The sequence below is a fragment of the Meleagris gallopavo genome, chromosome 10 (assembly GCF_000146605.3).
Source record: "Meleagris gallopavo isolate NT-WF06-2002-E0010 breed Aviagen turkey brand Nicholas breeding stock chromosome 10, Turkey_5.1, whole genome shotgun sequence".
Classification (NCBI taxonomy): Eukaryota; Metazoa; Chordata; class Aves; order Galliformes; family Phasianidae; genus Meleagris; species Meleagris gallopavo.
In genome coordinates this window covers 5,527,295-5,535,463 of record NC_015020.2, presented here as the reverse complement: position 1 = coordinate 5,535,463, position 8,169 = coordinate 5,527,295, and the positions used below count along the sequence as shown (strand labels likewise).

At 35.0% G+C, this 8,169-nt stretch overlaps 1 long non-coding RNA gene across 1 annotated transcript; it reads right to left on the bottom strand.

Moving 5' to 3' along the window:
* Positions 1-31: 31 nt before the first annotated feature.
* Positions 32-7,930, bottom strand: LOC109369210. The gene is made up of 3 exons (XR_002117925.2): positions 7,812-7,930; positions 2,534-2,613; positions 32-1,939 (listed from the first exon to the last, which is right to left on the bottom strand). It is a non-coding gene; the product is annotated as an uncharacterized LOC109369210 (long non-coding RNA).
* Positions 7,931-8,169: the final 239 nt, after the last annotated feature.

Sequence of the window (8,169 nt, the reverse complement as noted above, 5' to 3'; positions counted from 1 at the left end):
AAAAAAAAAAAAAAAAATAATCTATCTCCTCTCTCCTCTTTTTCTAACCTCCTGTACAGCTAGAATAGAAAGCTTTATTTCCCAGCATGATAAACTATACCACACAGGTAACAGAATCTTCTTAGGCTTTTACCCAGTGCCAAGACTTGACACAGTGCAAAACACCGTCAAAAAAAAACTTAAGTGCTTTCCAGCCTGACACCAAATAAGAAAAAAATATTCAAGATGTTTATTTCTTCCAGCATATAGAAAAATTCTCCCCAAACTTCAGAACCCCATGTTCCTTTAGTAAACAGGAAGGCCCTGCTTAAGATTGCTTCCCTTCAATCCTCTCTTTTCCTATCCCAGAGTAGCTAACTATTCTATTTTGGAATAGAATCTTGTGAATTTTGACTCTGGCTCTGCTGTGAATGCTTGTTTGATACTTGCAATATTAATGATATATTAATACTACAATCATGTTAATTTTCATTATGAAGTTAAATAATTATTTAACGTAATTGCTTTGTAGTTCTTAACCAGTCTCACAAGAAATCAGAACCAATTACTCTCACTGCTCTGCACCAGTCAAGCAGAAACAGCACTTCTACTATATTACTTGCATCTTCATAAGGGATTGGTTGCAAGGTATAGGTAGTGGACTTTTTCTTGAAGAAAAAAGGTTTCAGAATAGTTTCATGCAAGAAAAAGACAATTGCTCCTAAGTTTCCTGTCTTTTAATTTCAGGAGTTGATAATTAAGATTCTTTTCTTTGTCAGTACCTTGTTTCTACATATCTTAATTTTTTCTTTGACAAGGGAAGAAGTAGAGAAGGAACCTAAAGACATAGCAATTTACTATAATTTTGAACAATAAGTTTTCTAGACTAGGTGAACAAAATAAAGCTATTCTCAGGTAACACACATCCTACACTACTGAAAAAGTTTGGCTTCCTACACTACTAAGTTTTGCTTTTAAAGAAAAATAAACTAAGCTAAGATTCTGAAAAAACTAGGTAGTGTTAGTTATTAAAACTCTTATATGAAAAATACTATTTGATTGTTATTAATCTCCTGCCTAAGTTGAACAATTGAGACAGCACTATTTGATAGGAAAGAGAGAAGCAGTTCTCTAGACTCTTTAAATGCTGCGCTGTAATCTCCAGAAGAGAAAAATTCTGGAGAAGTATTTCACTTGTTTCTTCTTCAAAATAAAAATTAAAAAAGAAAAAAAACACAGACAAAAGAATTGACACTGTTTCAACCCTCAGAACTGTTTGCAGAAATATTCCAGGAGCTGAACCTGCTATAAGTGGAAATGGCCAATGCAATTATTTCAGATCAGGAGAAGATTAGAATCCAACAAGCCTAAAAAGGGTGAAGAAAACTGTCTTAAACTTAACTCATAATTCCTGTATTTTATATAGAATGAGGTGATGTTAGAAAATAACATTGACATAAGAGTTATTATTATTATTAAAACGCACTTCAACTGTGTGAATTTTTAAGCCAATTTTATAATAATTGACAGAGATGTCAACAAATCAGTAAACTTCCTGGTCTTTGGAGAACCACCAGCAATCAGATGACTGCATAAACTCTCTGATGATAAAAGCAATCATTGATTTGATACCATTCTTTAAAATGAAGTGCTTGATGGTTTAAGATTTTATAGTTAAACTGGTCTTCACATTTAAGTCTGCCATCCCAGAAGTTCATACTGTATCTGGCTCCTGTGGACACTAGTGGAATGGAGACAATTGGATCATTCCTTGTTGAGTGGTTGTAGAAACAAACAAACCTTCTGACATAAACAAGGTAGGCCTACATTTTCAAATGCATCAGATGACAACGAACACTACTCATAAATTGCTGACTCCCCTGGAGAAACAGATCTTGACCTTCTCACAATTGTCTTGTATCACTCGGTTCTGTCTAAGAACAGTGCCAGATACATTCATCTGCAAAGCACAATGACATTTCAAAGTCCACACAATAAAAAGAAACTGGAAACCTTATTCAGATAGTTATTACAGCCAAAACTTCTCAGATTCAAGTCTCAAAACCACTTTGCTCCAGAGAGTACAGAAAAATTATTAGAAATCATCTACTCATTGAAAACAAAGGCAGAGCAACTTAACTTGAACTTCAGTAGTTGTTCTGTTACACTGAGAAAATGAAACAGGAAAAAAAATTCATCCGCATAAGTCTAGTGGGTTAGCTGCTAAGCAGTAGAGAAGATTAGAATTCCAAATAAAGCATGCTACATCAAAGTAAAGTTTAGATAGCTAAAGCACAAACATGCTAACAAGTATTTTTTAAATCTGAAAGCTTGCAAAACTGGGAATATCACATAAAATTAAAGTCTAAACAGTTTATTTTTCCAAAAGCAAAGCAAATAATTCCATCAGAAGTAAAGAAAATTCTGTGCATTACACATTCATTTCTGTGTCAGACATGAAGCCATTTTCTAGGAAAGGAGAGGAATTTAGAAAAAAAGCATATTTAGCAAATTCCAAAAACAAAATTTAGGCCCATTTTTGATGCTCACATACCTAAATGGAATATACGGTGGATTAGATCCAGACAGAAGCGTCCTGTATGCTTCTTCTGGTGTTTTCTTCAAGTATATTACCTAAACAGAAGGAGAAGAAGGGGTGAAGAGAGGAAAATAAATAAATGAGCCCTGAGCCTGAAGAGTCATTAACTATTTCCCCCAAACCACTAAACTTTTCAGCAAGTATACCATACAGCTTAACAAGCAACTGCTGTGCTATCTGCAGGTCAGAAAAGCATATCCACATCATCTGAAAGCTGAAAGCTTCAAAAATCAAGAGATAGGGGAACTACTGTGAGTATCTGTTGTGTAATCTGCACATACCTTTTTTTTTTTTTTAGTCTCACACTGCCCCAACTGGGAGACTTTAAAGCAGATGCACCATTGTATTAGGATGCAAAAACAAGCATTTATATCAGGAGCTGTCTGCCCAAATTCAGATGATTCAAAACAAATATAGTAGTTGAAAAAGGAAACATTTCCCTACCAAAGCTCAATGGAAACATTTCCAACACAAACGTTTCCCGATTCCTAATTGTCAAAACACTCTTGAGCAAACAAGATGTCAAATTCAGCAAGTTAATCTGTTACTATGAGACCAGCTTATAGTCAATGTAGGATACTAAAGCAAGGCTTCTTCTGATATCACTAAACACTATTCGATCCACTGGTTCAACACCACAATAAGCAATAGTAAGATGAAATCACCTCACTGCATTTCAAATACAGTGTGAACAGTAAAATTGCTCATAAAATAAATCCAATTTGGAATACATACTAAGTGCACTATTTATAAATAGATATCCAGTTTGAGGTGATACCTTATATGCTGCAAATATGTTTTTAAAACTAAGTGACACAATTGGCCTATACATTTCTCTGCAGCTCAGCTTATAGACAGCACTTACTGTCACTTTGCACATTTAACTGTTGAATATAAGGCATTAATGATTTTCTTAACGAAAACATAGGTCCTGATCTAAAAACTTTCATTTTCGATTTCTGACCTCGAGCATATAGAAACAGAAGCAAGCAGCAATCATTCTCAGAACGCTTGCAATTTGTGTTATGTCTAGAGTTGTATCTCAATTTAACAGAATTCTCAATATTCTGTAGGATGTTAAAAAGCTGCACATGCTTCCACAACTGAAACACCTTTGTACTTGCTTCCAAAGCAGGAATTACTACTTGAACAGTAGTATAATACACTTAGATTAAGAGAGAACAAGCTCTTAAAGCTCCAGCTAGGACTCAGAAATGTAATTTATATATTTTTTTAACCAGGGAAAAAACACTCCTGCAAATGGCAGGCAAATGATGATTCCTTATTAGTTAACCATTTCTCAAGTTTCATTTGACCTGATAAAACTTATAAACTTCAGAACTTGATGGCTTTTCTCTGGCATTGCAGAAAGCTATCAGTACTAAAATAAGTAATCACAAGAAATATGACCAGCCCAGCTGCTATCTGCATGAAAAAGAAAAAAGAGCTTAGTGGATTTCTTTTCAGAGCTCGTCACAGTAAGTGTTGTGTTTCACCAGGACTACTCAAAAGGCAGACTTTGGTCCACGGATCAAGTTTTGATCTTAGAAGAACCGTAGCTGTAAGGGTACAGACTAGTATTACTTCTTCCACAGAGAATTCAAAACTTTTCAAGTACTAGAAACACAGTCAAATAGGGGTTCCTTGTTTTCCAATCAGAAAAAAAACAAACCTAACGAACACCTTAACATTAGTGAAAGAGGCATTCTCCACCTCTGCCCTACTCACCCATTTAGGACATGAGAATACACACTATCCTTCATGATTACTCAGAGAGCGATTTCTCTGTTGACAAGTGAGGAGTCAAGCAATCTCTTCAGTATAATTTAGTCAAACCTATTCTCTCTTGCCTCCATCCCTCTTCTCTCAGTTTCAGACAAAAACTGTTAAGGACGTGTTGAGTCAAACCAGGCAACTTTAGTTTGAGTAGGTATGAAAGTACTTGTAACAGTATTTTAAAGCATTTTTTTTTTTTAATAATTAACTTCTGTGGAAAACTATATAAAAAACATAAAAACAAGCAAACAAACAAACAAAAAAAACCAACCCTAAAACAAGTCTCCCAACAGACTAAGAGATGAGCAAAGCAATACTAACATTCTCTGCAGAATCTGATTGGACTTTGCAAAATTCAGTATCACCCCCATGTGTGACAGCACACAACATTTTATGGACTAGTCCCAGCAATTTAGTAGTTCAGAGTTCCTTCTATGTAAGACCAGTGAAATCTTCACTTTCTTCTATTCCTGAAAGACTTGAAATATTTGTTCTCCTTAATCTTAATTTTATGACAAAAGTAATTATTGCAGAATTCTTATGAGTGAGGACATTAATTTAGCAACTGGACACAATTAACCAATGTATAGAAAGTCTATTGTAAAAACCAAAACATAGAAGACGTATCTTTGTGATATGTAATTTACAATCAAGGAAGTTACTGTGAATAAAATGTTAAGCTCTCTCAAACTTAAGACTATTCTAAAATATTTTAATAGCTATCAGGTCTTTCAGCTCAACTTGTCTAAGAAACTGCTTAATAAAACACTAATTTGCATAATCAGCAATGGAAACCCATTCCTAGAACATGATCCACTATTTTCCAAGTTTCATTTTACACTTAATATTTTAGCACCAGGACAAATAAAACAAGCTTTCTCAATTAACTTTCACACATCGATAGAGTTCAAAGCTGTAAGACTTCCTGGCCTCAGAAACTTCGTGTAATCAAAACCAAGACAATCGCAGATCTTGAATTAAAGAGTGCATACATAAAATAAAATGATCAAATCACCAACTATACGTAACTCCTTCACTGAATGTATGACTAGATTATCTGAAGTCTTCCTATTATATAATCCAAGAACGTACAACTGCTGCATGTGACTAGATGTCCTTAGAGATAAAATGCTCTGAAACTGCAAATATCATTTCCCAAAGATGAAACAAATATACCTGGATTACAGAATTTAAACTTCTATAGTTAAAAACAACAACAATACAGCAATCATACAAATCAGATTATGAGATGGTTCATAAAAAACTTTTTAGAATACCCATTTTATGAATTTATTGGTATTATAATCAACTACTAAAAAAGGATGTGAGCAAAATTCCACTACACTGGCAAGTCTAGAAATACACACCTACAGCTACAATTCTGGGCTGAAATTTTTATAATATCAGATACCTTTGCGCAAACTTTTTTCCAATACTATATTAAATTGAAACTAATTGAAAAGTGATTCTGCTGCAAATAAGTTGTTTATAGGTAATGAACTCCATTTTTGCATTGACAGCACCATATCAGTAAAGAATTACTATAAATATATTGTATCTTCTAATAATTAGAAGACACACAGAATACCTACTAGTCTGACAGGAGAGTAATGGTATCAAATGCACACGTGGATTGCTTGCAGATGTCAGAAGTTATGAGATATAAGCAGCTTAAAATATACTAAGCTAGCTTAAAAGTGCCTGCAGTACTGACACACTAGTTTACCTAGTTCCACACATAAGGCTCCCCTCTTACGTATGATGTGCCACTTGGTACCTTCTATGAGTACATATGCAGTCACATCATGGTACATATGCTATGTGCTCCTCATCACAATTTTCATTAGACTGATTTCTACCCCCCAGCCAGCATGTGTCCTTCTCCCCTTAGCTGCTGAACAGTTCATTCAAATTCAGACTACCAAACATACCACTGTTACAGATTTCACGTCTTAAATACCATAAATATGGAATAGTCTTAGTTAGCTGATGAGTCCCCTACTTGGAGACCTGTCTTATATCTTACATACCCCTCCTTACCTTTTTGTTCCTAAAGTCTGGGTTTGCAAGAAGATCTGTTAATAAACAGTAGCTCTCCTTAGGTCTACCTAATGCTTATATAAAGTCCTTTTAACCCATCATCCACAGACAACAGAAAATGCTAGCTCTAGCCATCCCAAGTCTTCTAGGATTATTTAGAGGTCAAGGTAGGATCAGACAAGAGCAAACCAGTGAAAGAAATCAGATGCTCCAGTTTATATGTGCCAAACGGGTGCTCTCCCTGTAGATTTAATTGTAGTAGTTTTAAAATATTAACAGTCGTTCCATTCAGACTTTTTTTTTTTTTAATATATTTCCCTTCCCCTTCACCACAAGAGTGTTACCTGCCTTTGTCTGCCACTTGTTTTAATTCTTCTTTTCATAGAGTTGATCCATCAGGTTTACTCCCAGGATTAAAAATCTACCCCAAATATTTTTTAAAATTAACTTAAATCTATTTTTCCCCTTATCTTTCAATTTAAATAGATCATCTTTGCATTTATACACTAACCCCACGCTCGCAGCAAAACGCTTTGTTTCATTACAAGAATCTGCAACCTAAGGACTTTCAGTATAATCATATGCATTTATTCAACTTCGCTTTCAGCAAGACCTCTGTCCTGAGAAAAATATACACACAGTTCACAGCCTGACTTAACAGACACCTCCACAAATCAGCTGATCATATGGATGCCAGCTCAGGACCAGTAGCTTGCTAGTTCAAGCAGTGTATCAGTGTCAAATCTTTTAAGCTTTCTGCAAGTTTGTTCCAGTTCTGGAGATGAAAGCAGGAAGGTGCAAGTTCAAGTTTGAGCTTGACTGCTACGACAACACACAAGCAGCTGTGCAAATCTCAGCTTAGGATCATCAAGATTTGTGTGACATCATAGCAAGTAAGGATTGTGTACCTAAGATAGCCCTGTGTTTTGCTCATAGTCTGTAATATTAGAGGGCTGAAATGCATCAGGTCCTCCATTATTATCAGCAGACAAGAGAAATTAAAGAAAAAAAACAAAAAACAAGATGGGTCTGGTCTTACAACTTAACAAAGGCTTTAAGAGAAAGCTTTCTCCCATTCCAGCATGAATCTCACTGTAACCTTAAGAATTAATTGATCGTAAGCCTAGCAATTTTAGAGAAGAGTTTGTGGTTTGCATTTTTTGACATTCAAGGAAGTGTCCAAGGGGAACACATGTATGTCCCAGTGCCACGCCTTCTGCAAGTAAACGGAGTTAAGTGCCAAAGATAAGGCTTGTCTAACACTCAGATAGCAGAATTGTCAAAGATAGATTAGAGAAGAATTAAATGACAACCTGTCTGCTTACCTCCCTCAGGAGCCAACCCTTGGGACGTTAATTTACACAAGAAATATTTCTTAAGGAAGGCTAGAAGTGTCCATGCAACAATTAGTACTTACAGCATATGCACCTATTAAAAAAGCTGCATTTGCTCGTTTCCGCTGGTCAAAACTGGTATAGAAAACTATCTTCTTCCTTGACAGACTGAAATACTGTTAAAATGAAAAACAATTTTTAAATAATCAGACAGTATATTTACTAAGAATACATTTTAAAAATTCCTTTAGAGGCTGTTTTTCCAACAGTGACATGTAAATGAGAGCTTCTTAAAGGAGAAAAAGTTACTGATACCACGGACAATCTTCTTACATTACAGATAAAAGTGCAGGGAAACATTTGCTGTTCCAGAGCAAATATATTAGTTTTGCTGTGCAAAAACACACTATAAATTGCAGTTCAATCAAAACAGTCATTATA